Genomic DNA, 14,151 nt, shown 5'->3' with positions numbered 1-14,151 from the left:
TAAGTTATTTCGAACTGATCAGCATAGTGCAACCATGATGCATTGGAACGTGCAATAATTTACCTGGAAGTTGGGTTGGTGCGTTGATCACTCTGTGGAGATTATTTTACTGGGTGCAATGGCGTAAAATGGCCAATTTCGAATGATTCAGTAGAACGGGAAATCAAGCATGTCTTGGCTCAAAGTTAAAATTCGCTGCTTTAACCGCTGTTCTTGGTAGATGTTTGGTCCAAATGGCTTGCTAGGCCGTTTCAGAGGGCATTTAAGAGTCAAGCACATTACTGTGGGCCTGGAGTCACATATAGGCCAGACCGTGTAAGGACGGCAGATTTCTTTCCCGAAACGACATTTGTGAACCAGATGGGTTTCTGTGACAAACCGTTAGTTTCATGTAGTTAGATAGAAATATAGAAACATAGAAGATAGGAGCAGGAGTAGGCCATTCGGCCCCTCGAGCCTGCTCCGCCATTTAATGACATCATGGCTGATCATCCAAACTCAGTACCCGGTCCCTGCCTTCTCCCCGTATCCCTTGATCCCTTTAGCCTTAAGAAATATATCTAACTCCGTCTTGAATATATTTAAAGAATTGGCCTCAACCGCCATCTGTGGTAGAGAATTCCACAGGTTCACCAGTCTCTGGGTAAAGAAATTCCTCCTCATCTCAGTCCTAAATGGCATGCGCCTTATCTTTAGACTGTGGCCCTTGGTTCTGGACTCCCCCTCCATCAGGACCATCCTTCCTGCATCGAGTATGTCTAGTCCTGTTAGAACTTTATAAGTTTCAATGAGATCCCCTCTCATTCTTCTAAACTCCAGTGAGTATAAGCCCAATCGACCCAATCTCTCCTTATACAGGTAGACTATCCTTTATCCGAAAACCTCGGGACCAGCCGAGTTTCGGATAAAGGAGAATTTCGGACTTCGGAAGGTGGGTCGGCGGGGGTCCGCGGGGGGGGTCGGCGGGGGGTCGTGCGCACTACTTACGCTGACGCTCAGCGTAGGTCAGGCGGGGTCGGCGGGAGTCGGGGCCGGCGGGGTACGCGGGGGGGTCGGCGGTTGTCGGGGCCGGCGGGGTACGCGGGGTGGTCGGCGGTTGTCGGGGCTGGCGGGGTCGGCGGTTGATGGGGCCGGCGGGGTCCGCGGGGGGGTCGGCGGGGGGTCGTGCGCACAACTTACCCTTTATCTGAACTTCCGAAACCGGAACCCTCTAAAAACCGAAGGTTTTTTCGTTCAGCGTAAGTCGTACGCACGACTTACGCTGAACGAATAAGCCTTCGGTTTTTAGAGGGTTTCGGTTTTCGGAAGCCCGGATAAAGGGTAGTCTACCTGTACATCATTCCTGCCATCCCAGGTATCAGTCTGGTGAATCTTCGCTGCACACCCTCCATGGCAAGAACATCCTTCCTCAGATAATGGGGAACAAAACTGCACACAATACTCAAGGTGTGGTCTCACCAAAGGCCTGTTCAACTCAGCAAGACTTCCTAGCTCCTGTACTCGAATCCTCTCGCTATGAAGGCCAATATACCATTTGCCTTCTTAACCGCCTGCTGCACCTGCATGCTTACCTTCAGCGACTGGTGCACAAGGACACCCAGGTCTCGTTGGACTTCCCCTTCTCCCAATCTATTGCTGTTCAGATAATAATGTGCCTTCCTGTTTTTGCCACCGAAGTGGATAACCTCGCATTTATCCACATTATACTGCATTTGCCATGCATCTGCCCAGTCACCCAACCTGTCCAAATCATACTGGAGTTTCTCAGCATCATCCTCACAGCACACACGCCCACCCAGCTTTGTGTCGTCTGCAAACTTGGAGATATTACACCTAGTTCCCTCGTCCAGGTCATTAATATATATTGTGAATAACTGGGGTCCTGGCAACAAATCCCTGCGGTACCCCACTAGCCACTGCCTCCCACTCAGTAAAAGACCCGTTCATTCGAACTCTTTGCTTCCTGTCTGCCAACCAATTCTCTATCCAAGTCAGCACCTTGCTCCCAATCCCATGTGCCTTAACTTTACCAATACTGAAACTGGCTTTTTAACTCAAGCTCTATTTAATGAACTGAATTAAAAGTTCCCCGCTACCCTGGTGGGATTGGGAACTCAGGCCTCCACCTTACTAGTCCATTAACCATAAACACTATGCTACTGCTGCCAATATAAGAAGGCTAGCTAGGAGGATCTTCTCCTGCTTATCTCTGATGAATGCCATTTACTTGGTTTTTCTATCATTGACCCGAGATCAATTTAACCTGAATTTGTATTTGTTTTTAGAGGGAGATCACATATATGTAGGTGAATTAAAGTTTTCCATGATTACTGTACTAAATAGAGCTATTTGTCATACTCTGTCATAAACACCATCTATCCCTGGGGATTAATTTGATTTGAGCTCTTTGTAGCTAGCCGAGACCTTCTAGATCATTCATTTGGAAGTCATTCATGTTGAACACTCTCTTTCCCGAGGGCTTGCTGCTCATCTTTACTCTTCCTGTGCATTGCAGACCAACTCCCGAAGCCTACAATCTCCGTGGGCCCCACGGCTGGTGTAGTTACAGTGGGAGAGAATGTAATGATCACCTGCAGTGGTCTCACGCGTTACTCTGGTGACAGATATTATTTATAAAGAGAGGATGGGGCGAATCACATTCGCCAAAGGAATGTCTCAGCATCGGAGCATGCAGAAACCTTCATCATCACAACCATGAGCACAAATGACACTGGAAAGTGCACATGCAGTTATCAAACAATGATAGACAAGAAAGCACAAATGTCCCCAAGCAGTGATCCGGTGCAGATAACTGTGGAAGCTGAGTAGCATTAAAAGATTTTGTAAAGGTGGTTACTAATAAAGACCCATTTAAACATTGCAACTTACATTTTGGCAATATATTTTCAAAGTGACTATTTTCTGTCTATCCTGGTGGTGGCCTATGTTAATCACTAACAAAAGAAATAAAACAACAATCAGGATGAAATTCTTTGCAATTTCATTTAAACTTATACAATTCTGTCAGGACTGGACAGACTAGATGCAGGAAGGATGTTCCCGATGGTCGGGGAGTCCAGAAACAGGGGTCACAGTCTAAGGAAAAGGGGTAAGCTATTTACATAAGAACATAAGAAATAGGAGCAGGAGTAGGCCAATCGGCCCCTTGAGCCTGCTCCGCCATTCAATAAGATCATGGCTGATCTGATCCTAACCACCAATCCACTATCACAGAACCATCTCCTGAATCTAACAGAATTAGACACACGAAATAGGCGCAGGATCAGGCTACACGGCCCCTGGGCCTGCTCCGCTACCCACAGGGCCATGACCGATTCGAAACTAGACTCATGTCCAAATTCCTGCCCGCTCCCCGTAACCCTTAATTCCCTTTACTTCTAGGAAACTGTCTATTTCTGTTTTAAATTTATGTAATGATGTAGCTTCTACAGCTTTTTGGGGCAGCATATTCCATGTACCTACCGCCCTCTGAGTGAAGTAGTTCCTCCTCATCTCAGTTTTGAAAGAGCAGCCCCTTATTCTAAGACTATGCCCCCTAGTTCTAGTTTCACCCATCATCGGGAACATCCTCCCCGCATCCACCCGATCCAACCCCATCACAATGTTACATGTTTCAATATGATCGCCTCTTATTCTTCTGAACTCCAATGAGTAGAGTCCTAATCTACTCAACCTCTCTTCAGATGTCCATCCCCCCATCCCCGGGATTAACCGAGTGAACCTTCTTTGCACTGATTCGAGAGCAAGTATGTCCTTTTTTAAGTATGGACACCAAAACTGTACGCAGTATTCCAGGTGCGGTCTCACCAATACCTTGTACAACTGAAGCAATACCTCCCTATTTTTATATTCTATCCCCCTAGCAATGAAAGCCAACATTCCATTGGCCTTGTTAATTACTTGCTGCACCAGCATACAAACCTTTTGAGTATCGTGCACCAGGACCCCCAGATCCCTTTGTACTTCAGTACTTTCCAGTTTCTAGCCATTAAGATAATAACTTGCTCTATGATTTTTCCTGCCAAAGTGCATAACCTCACACTTTCCAGTATTGTATTCCATCTGCCAAATCTCTGCCCACTTACTTAGCCTGCCTATGTCCCCTTGCAGGTTTTTTTATGTCCTCCTCACTCACTACTTTCCCTCCAATCTTAGTATAATCTTCAAACTTTGATATGTTACACATGTTCCCCTCCTCCAAATCGTTAATATAGATTGTAAAGAGTTGGGGACCCAGCAATGACCCCTGTGGAACACCACTAGTTACTGATTGCCAGTCTGAGAATGAACCATTTATCCCAACTCTCTGCCTTCTGTTAGATAGCGAATCCTCTATCCATGCCAGAATATTACCACCAATCCCGTGATTTTTTATCTTAAGCAATAGTCTTTTGTGTGGCACCTTGTCAAATGCCTTTTGGAAGTCTAAATACACTACGTCCACTGGTTTCCCTTTATCCACCCTATATGTTACTTCCTCAAAGAACTCCAGCAAATTTGTCAAAAAGGACTTCCCCTTCATAAAACCATACTGACTTTGTCCTATTAAATTATGATTATCCAAATGTCCTGTTACTGTCTCCTTAATAATGGACTCAAAAATTTTACCTACCACATATGTTAGGCTAACCGGTCTATAGTTTCCAGCCTTCTGTCTACTGCACTTTTTAAATAAGGGTGTTACATTAGCAGTTTTCCAGTCTGCCGGGACAGAAATGAGGAGGAATTTCTTCACCCAGAGAGTGGTGAACCTGTGGAATTCTCTACCACAGAAGGCAGTAGAGGCCAATTCATTAAATATATTCCAGAAGGAGTTGGATATATTTCTTAAGGTTAAAGGGATCATGGGTATGGGGAGAAGGCAGGGACCAGGTATGAATTTGGATGATCAGCCATGATCGCATTGAATGGGGGAGCAGGCTCGAGGGGCCGAATGGCCTACTCCTGCTCCTATCTTCTATGTTTCTATGTTGCTATGCTTATATAAAGCGATATGCACGACCTCAGGAAGTCCAAAGCCGGCCTACTGCCATTTAACTAATTTATAGTTGTATTCAATGTTGTAATGTAAAGTCGCACGGATGCCAATTTGCACACAGTACGACCCCACAGGAGTAGGCTATTCAGCCCCTTGACCTGCTCCGCCATTCAATGAGATCACGGTTGATCTGCGAACTTACTCCATATACCTGCCTTTGGATCATATCGTTTAATACCTTTGGTTAACAGAAAGCTATCAATCTCAGATTTAAAATTAACAATTGACCGAGCATCGATTGCCATTTGTGGAAGTGAGTTCCAAACTTCTACCACCGTTTCTGTGTAGAAGTGTTTCCTAATTTCAATCCTGAAAGGCCTGGCTCTATTTTTTAGACTATGCCCCCAATCCGAGAATATCCAATCAGTGGAAATAGTTTTTCTGTATCTACCCTATCTGTTCCCCTTGATATCTTGAAAACTTTGCTTGAATCACCTCTTAACCTTCTAAATTCTAGGGAATACAATCCTAATTTGTGTAATCTCTACTCATGACTTAACCCTTGAAGTCTGGACATCACTCTAGCAAACCTACGCTGCACTCCCTCCAAGGCCAGTATATCCTTCCTAAGGATTGGAGCCCAGAACTGCTCACAGTGCTCCTGGTATGGTCTAACCTGGGCTTTGTATAGCTGCGGTACAATTTCTAGCCCCTTGCATTCTAGGACTCTAGATATAAAGGCCAGCATTCCATTGGACTTTTTGTTTGTTTTCTGTACCTGTTCATGACATTTTAATGATCTATGTACCTGGAACCTCAGGTCTCTTTGGACTTCCACTGTTTTTAGCTTTCAACCAATTAGAGAGTACCCTGTTCTATCCTTTTAATGTCCACGGTGGATGAGCTCACATTTGCTACATTGAAATCCATTTAGAAACATAGAAACATAGACGATAGGAGCAGGAGTAGGCCATTCGGCCCTTCTAACCTGCTCCGCCATTCAATGCGATCATGGCTGATCATCCAATTTCAGTACACGGTCCCTGCTTTCTCCCCATACCCCTGGATCCCTTTCGCCTTAAGAAATATATCCAGCTCCTTCTTGAATATATTTAATGAATTTGCCTCTACTGCCCTCTGTGGTAGAGAATTCCACAGGTTCACCACTCTCTGGGTGAAGAAATGCCTCCTCATCTCTGTCCTAAATGATCTACCCCTTATCCTAAGACTGTGACCCCTGGTTCTGGACTCCCCCGCCATTGGGAACATCCTTCCTGCATCTAGTCTGTCTAGTCATGTTTGAATTTTATAAGTTTCAATGAGATCCCCTCTCATTCTTCTAAAGTCCAGCGAGTATAAGCCCAATCGACCCAATCTCTCCTCATACGTCATTCCTGCTATCCCAGGTAACAGTCTGGTGAATCTTCGCTGCACTCCCTCCATGGCAAGAACATCCTTCCTCAGATAAGGCGACCAAAACTGCACACAATACTCAAGGTGTGGTCTCACCAAGGCCCTGTACAACTGCAGCAATACATCCTTGTTCCTGTACTTGAACCATCTCGCTACGAAGGCCAACATATGCATCAGATGCTTAATGCATTCGTCCAAATAATCTTCCCTTAGATATTTAAGCGGAAACAGATAACCAACTTTAAATGATCGAGATAAGGTCTCCAGTAAAATAACGGAAATTGGGCCTTCAGACCAATGTTATGTGTGAGGTTGAAACTGATTGAAGGATAACTTCAAGGGTCAATGTGGGTTGATGGAGGTTAAATGTAGACTGAGGATAGAGCAGAATAGTTTGAGAGGAGATTGGATAGAGGTGTTCAAAATAATGATGTGGGACTAGACATAGTAGCTAAAGACAAAGAGGTAAAAATTCAGCTGCTTGTGCCTCCCGTTAGCGCCTTAAGAGGGCGCCAATTGGGGCACAAAGCAACTAGTGCCAGGGCGCGGCAATGTTTGTGCCACTCGCAAAATTAACTAGACATTTTGCGGCGGCGCTAAACACTACCGCCATGATCTCCAGCGCTGGCAGATTGTGACGTCAGTCGAGAGCGCAACGCCCGGTTAGCACCCCGGACTGGATATCGAGTAGCACCCCCTGCCTTACTGCCTGCCGTTAGCAACGACTGGTTGAGGGGAGCGTTTTGCTGCCAGAAAGCAACTAGGGGAGCGCTATTTAAAGGCAGTCGCTTCCTGCTTTTTTTGGTCGGTGACATTTTTGCACCACACATTCTGAGAGAGAGAGAGAGAGACTTCAGGAGAGATTCAACACGGTGTGAAGGAGTTTTGAGTATTGAGCAGCACTTTGCAGGTTTATTTTGACCTGCCCTTCCTTGCTTCGCCAGCGCTCTGATGTAGCGCCTCACTCCTCGGCCTTTGCACCTTAAGAGAGGTGTGAAGCACATGATTTAGCGCCCCAATCACCTCCAGGGGCGATAAAAGCCAAGTTTCCTGTCAGAAGCGATAATTATCACCAGGCGCTGAACTTTGCGCATGGCCGACAACGGCACCCCAAATGCGATGATACCGATTTTTTCCCCCAAACCGTTCCCGTAGGCGGAAGAGTCGAGAACCAGAGGACAAAGATTTAATTGATTGGCAGAACAACCAAAGGCGACATGTTAAGATGTTGAATGCACTGATTGAAAGGGTAGTGGAGTCAAATTGAACCGTGGCTTTCAAAAGGGAATTTGATAATTACCTGAAGGAAAAAAAATAGAAGGCTATGGGGAAAGGGCAGGAGAGTGGGACTAGCAGAAGTGCTCTTGCAGGGAGCCGACACCGGCTCGATGGGCCAAAAGACCTCCTTCTGTGTGGTGACCATTCTATTCTAAATTGCAGCCACCTTTGATGAAGGATAAAGGTTCTGGTGTTTGCTTCTTCTGACAGCTAATTAAAATAAAGCCCATAATATCTGATTTTTCCATTGTTCCAAAAATATGGTCAGTGAGTCTTCATGTCAAATGTTTGAATCTCAGTGATGTTATAATATTGGCCTTGTTCCACATAAAAGAATTGCGGCACTTTGAACGTCCTCCCAAATATTAAACACTAGAATCAGCAACTCGATGGGTTACACTTCCCACAGGGACACGGTTGAACAGTGAATCTTGCAGAGTAATGCAATTTGTTGAGATGAGAGACTGAGGGATCTTCCCTGTGCCTTTAACATCGAAGCAGGCATGGCGAAGATAAATCGGAAAGCACTGATTAATGTTGAACATTCCTTTTTATGTTCGTTCACGGGTTGTGGGCATCGCTGACAGGGCCAGCATTTACTGGCCATCCCAAACTGAGAAGGTGGTGGCGAGGCGCCTTCTTGAAAAGCTGCAGTCTACGATACTTCTTTGAAGCGGTTTGGTACAAATGAGTGGCTTGCGAGGCCATACTCAGAGAAGCACGTGAGATTCAACCATGATTTTGTTTGTCTGGAGTCACATATAGGCCAGACCAGGAAAGGACGGCAGATTTCCTTTACTAAAGGACATTAGTGAACCAGATGCTTTTTTTTACAACAATCCGGTAGTTTCATAGAAACATAGAAGATAGCAGCAGGCATAAGCCATTCGGCCCCTCGAGCCTGCTCCGCCATTCAATGCGATCATGGCTGATCATCCAAATTCAGTACCCTGTCCCTGCCTTCTCCCCATATCCTTTGATCACTATTGCCTTAAGAAACAGATCCAAATCCTTCTTGAATATGTTTAATGAATTGGCCTCTACTGCCTTCTGTGGTAGAGAATTGCACAGGTTCACCACTCTGGGTGAAGAAATTCTTTCTCATTTCTGTCCTAAATGGCTTACCCCTTATCCTTAGACTGTGACCCCTGGTTCTGGACTCCCCGACCATCAGGAACATCCTTCCTGCATCTAGTCTGTCCAGCCCTGTTAGAATTTCATAAGTTTCAATGCGATCCCCTCTCATTCTTCTAAACTCCAGCGAGTATAAGCCCAATCGACCCAATCTCTCCTCATACGTCATTCCTGCCATCCCAGGTATCAGCCTGGTGAATCTTCGCTGCACTCCTTCCATGGCAAGAACATCCTTCCTCAGATAAGGCGACCAAAACTGCGCACAATACTCAAGATGTCGTCTCACCAAGGCCCTGTACAACTGCAGCAAGACATCCTTGTTCCTGTACTCGAACCCTCTCGCTACAAAGGCCAACATACCATTTGCCTTCTTAACCGCCTGCTGAACCTGCATGCTTACCTTCAGCGACTGGTGCACAAGGACACCCAGATCTCTTTGCACTTCCCCTTCTCCCAATCTATTGCCATTCAGATAATAATCTGCCTTTCATGGTCATCATTACTGATGCTAGTTCTTTATTCAGATTTATTGAATTAACATTCCCCAGCTGCCGTGGTGGGATTTGAACTCTCAGTCTACTAGTCCAAGCCCCTGGATAACTAGTCCAGCGACATAACCACTATGCTTCCATACCCAAATGTGACAGATCAAATCATCAGTGTATTGAATGCTGCAAATTCAAATGTCTGTCTGAGCAATATCCCCCTGTTTCTAGCCTGCCTTTGCTTTTCAAACGAATGTGAGGATCCAGATGAAACCCACTTTAATAACACCATATTATGAGGCGTTTTTTTTTTAAATGGCATGGGTGCAAATGATGAAATTATTATTGTGTTTGCTATGATTTCCTAATTTACTTGCGAAACTACTTGCTCACGATTATGAAACATCTTTGTTCCTTTATCCTTATGCTGCAGATGTTTACCCTCAGTTGGTTCATATGAAGAACTAACAATGTTTTTCTCATTTGTGATTATGATGGTTAGGGTCATGGAGTTGTTTAGTTTATATTCTTGATTAGTAACACATTTGTTGCTAAGAAACAAACAAAGAAAGATTGCATTGCTATAACGCTTTTCACGAACACCGGACGTCCAAAAGCGCTTCATCACCAATGTAGGAAAAGCGTCAGCCAATGTGCGCACAAGAAGCTCCCACAAACAGAAATGTGACAATGACCTGATAATCTGAATTATTTTTTAGTGATGTTGATTGAGGGATAAATATTGGCCCCAGTACACCGGGGATAAAACCCCTGCTCTTCTTCGAAATAGTGCCTTGGGATCGTTTACATCCACGCGACAGAGCAGATGGGGCATCGGTTTAATGTCTCATCCGAAAGACGGCACCCTCGACAGGGCAGCAGGGGTGTGAGCAGATGAGTTTATGGGCAAAAATAAGCATCGAGTGTCCCCCAGTAATATTTTTGATGTTCACATGAGGTAGTGGGACAGCAGGGATATGAGTTCATCATTGGAGATGGTAAGCGGGAACACATTGATGGCAGCCTTGCGCAATCCTGGCTCTACCACAACAGCTGTGGACGAGCAGGGCTTGGGTGAGTTATGCAGAGAGTACTAAGTTCTAAACAGTGCTCCGAGCCGGTTATTGTTTCTGCTTAATAAGGGTGCAAAGTCTAGGGGGTAGAATTAGTCTTTGCAGGTAAAGTAATTAAACATATCCAGTAAGAGTTTTGGGCATAGAAATTAACTGTAGCCCCGTTTGGGGTGCCAGCCTTACCAGGGCGCTAAAAGTAATGCCCCGGAAACCGTCGCGGCCGCCCACAGGAAATTCAGTTGGCGCACCCCAGAGGGAAGTGTGACGCTACTGGACGCACCCCGCATCCCTCTTGGGGCGCTGTAGCTGAATATTGCTGTGGCACGTCACGCTGCAGTACTGCAGGCCTTCCTCCCCTTCTTAAAAGGGAGGGGCTTTGTGCAGCGCGATCTGAGGCCCAGCTGGGCCCCCGAAGATCGCGAGTGCTGGCAAAGAGCCCGGCACCGAGGAGAAGTGCTGGGCTCTTGGAACGCATTCGGCACTCTGCGGGGGCGGGGGGGCTCAGGAGGCCGGGGACGGCAGCACGGAGAGGTGCTGGCAGGCAGCCAGCAACAAAAATGGCCAGCCCGCACCTCTCCTTCAATTAGCGCCTCTACCGCCGCAGGGAGGCCCCCCTGAACCGGTCGCACATAGCGTCCGGCGTTAAAGCAGGTGGCGCATCTAAATATCGCGATCGGGGTTTCAGCTGGGCGCTGCGCACACCGATGACGTCATCGGTAGTGGTGCCACGCTAACGGCTAGTGCCGCCATTAGCGTCCCGCTGAATTTAGCGGGAGGCACGGCCAGTGGCTTATGACCCACATCGCGCCCTCTTAAGGCGCTAACGGGTGGCACAGCCCACGGAATTTCTAGGCCTTGCTATTTTCCGCAGACACGGCAGCAATGCATTTTCAGGGTTTTTTTTTCCGCTCCATCCCTTATATGCTCATTAGGATTTTGACCTACAGCCATGCGTCATAACTTTATTAATTGGAGAGTAAAGAGCAACTTGAGTTCAGAATGATTTAAAATAACCAAAATTATACTAGTTTTGGTCAAATAAAGACGAGCACTTGCATAGCGCCTTTCATGACTTCAGGATGTACTAATGCACTTTACAGCAAATGAAGTACTTTTGCAGTGTAGCCACTGTTATAATGTAGGAAACGCAGCAGCCAATTTGCGCACAGGAAGCTCCCACAAAGAGAATTTTTTTCCACTCATTTATCATTTAAAAACTTTTAAAACAGTTACGTTTCTTTTACAGGCCCATAAAAAACTAATTACTTTTCGCTAAATATTAAATTTTTGTATAAAATATTTAATTTATTGTCATTTCAACTCATTTTAAAAATGTGATTTAAAAAAGAATGTATTGAATGTTTTACTCTGTTTTGGGGGTGATCGCCATTCATTTATTTGACAGATCTATCTGTCAAGTGTATGAAGGGAGAGTCCCTTCTCCTATTGACTCCCCACGGCCCACGTGATCCCAGGGATCCGCATGTGCCTCTGAGCTACATGGACCCTGCACATTTCGAGTTTGGAGAGGCCCAGGAATGGAAGTGTACGCACCTTGGGAGCCCTCAGGTAAGTCTGTAGATTTTTTCCAAATCGGAGGCCTCCGCACGCAGGAAGCCTCCGATCGGTAAATACGGCCCAATTCTCTCTTTGACTGGATGTCCATTTTAAGTTACAAATATCAATCAAACCCACCATATACCTGTGGGCTCTTGCAGTCGGATGCTTTACTTTACATTTTTACTGTTTGCTTCAGTTGAATTTGGTTTTGTTTGCGCATTTTTTTGCCGTTAACATATTTAAGCATTTCAAATGAGATGAGTCTTTGCCATCTCTGCTGAACCAGGCAGACCATCTGAAGTACGGTATTGAGTCCTTGTTTTCATTACAGATGACACAAAGCTGGGTGGGCGTGTGTACTGTGAGGAGGATGCCGAGAAACTACAGGATGTATTGGACATTTTGGATGATTGGGCAGAAGCATGGCAGATGCAATATAACGTGGATAAATGTGAGGTTACCAATTTTGGTGGCAAAAACAGGAAAACAGATTATTATCTGAATGGCAATAGATTGGGAGAAGTGGAAGTGCAACGAGACCTGGGTGTCCTTGTGCACCAGTCGCTGAAGGTAAGCATGCAGGTGCAGCAGGCGGTTAAGAAGTCAAATGGTATGTTGGCCTTCATAGTGAGAGGGTTTGAGTACAGGAACAAAGATGTCTTGCTGCAGTTGTACAGGGCCTTGGTGAGACCACATCTTGAGTATTGTGTGCAGTTTTGGTCGCATTATCTGAGGAAGGATGTTCTTGCCATGGAAGGTGCTCAGCGAAGATTCACCAGGCTGATACCTGGGATGGCAGGAATGACGGATGAGGAGAGATTGGGTGGATTGGGCTTGTACTCGCTGGAGTTTAGAAGAATGAGAGGGGATCTCATTGAAACTTTTAAAATTCTGACAGGACTGGACAGACTAGATGCAGGAAGGATGTTCCCGATGGTCGTGGAGTCCAGAACCAGGGGTCACAGTCTAAGTATAAGGGGTAGGACATTTAGGACAGAAATGAGGAGGAATTTCTTCACCCAGAGAGTGGTGAACCTGTGGAATTCTGTACCACAAAAGACAGTAGAGGCCAATACATTAAATATATTCAAGAAGGAGTTGGATATATTTCTTAAGGCTAAAGGGTTCAAGGGGTATGGGGAGAAAGCAGGGACCGGGTACTGAATTTGGATGTTCAGCCATGATCGCATTGAATGGCGGAGGAGGCTCGAGGGGCTGAATGGCCTACTCCTGCTCCTAACTTCTATGTTTCTACGTTTCTATTAATACAAGTATTGAGTTATTCATTAGATGTTTTTAATTTGAAGGTGCAAAGGTACAATGGTGGACGTGCACAGCGTGTCCACCTATCGTGGTGCCAGGAAGAGGTGGCATTTCCTTCATCTATCTTTTTAAATTTTAGCCCGACCTTCTGCAACCTTTGAAGATCTGAGTGTAGAAATGCTTTCATTCGTTGTTGCATATACGCCTACTGATGTATGAATGGTCTTTTAGATGTATTACCTGAGCTGTATATATTTTAGAGGGCTTCACATGGGAAAAAAACATCTTCACCGCACTTTTGTGTTGCAGTTTCCTTTCCTTCGCGCTTGGTCCTGCAACTACGCCCTTCGTTAAAAACATTCATTTCATCCTCTTTCGTTCTCTCTAATTATCCTTCATCCCTCTGCGCCCCTCCTCTGCCCCTTGTTCTCCCCTTTCTCCAACTCCTTGCTTATTCCTCTCCCCTTGCACTCACCCCCTACCACATCCACGACTCCTGGATTCCCATCTTCACCCTCCCTCTATCCTTATCCTCTGACATTGCTCCCCCCCTTACTTATCTAGCTACCATCCTCCTCTCCCACCAACAATCTGTACTCCGCTTCCACCTTCATTCGCTGTCCCTTTCTCCTCTCCCTTTTCCCTCTTCATTTTGCACCATCCTACGCTCCTCCAGTTAATGCCTCTCCTCTTCACATCTAAGCTATTTGCTTCAACCACCTCCTGTTGTAGCGAGACATACATTCTATCCATTTTTGAGTAAAGGAATGTCTCCTTGTTTCGCTATTGGATGTATTACTCCACACTCTTGGCCTGAACACTTCCCTTTGCAACTGGACCCTGGACTTCCTAACTAACAGTCCCCAGTCTGACAAATTAGGTAACAACACCTCCCCCCCCGACCCTGAACACGAGGGCCCACAAGGATGTGTGCTGAGCCCCCTCC

Source organism: Somniosus microcephalus, unplaced genomic scaffold, assembly GCF_052327205.1.
Source record: "Somniosus microcephalus isolate GS21.2 unplaced genomic scaffold, FLI_Smic_1.0 unresolved_chr9, whole genome shotgun sequence".
Classification (NCBI taxonomy): domain Eukaryota; kingdom Metazoa; phylum Chordata; class Chondrichthyes; order Squaliformes; family Somniosidae; genus Somniosus; species Somniosus microcephalus.
This window is presented reverse-complemented; position numbering follows the sequence as displayed.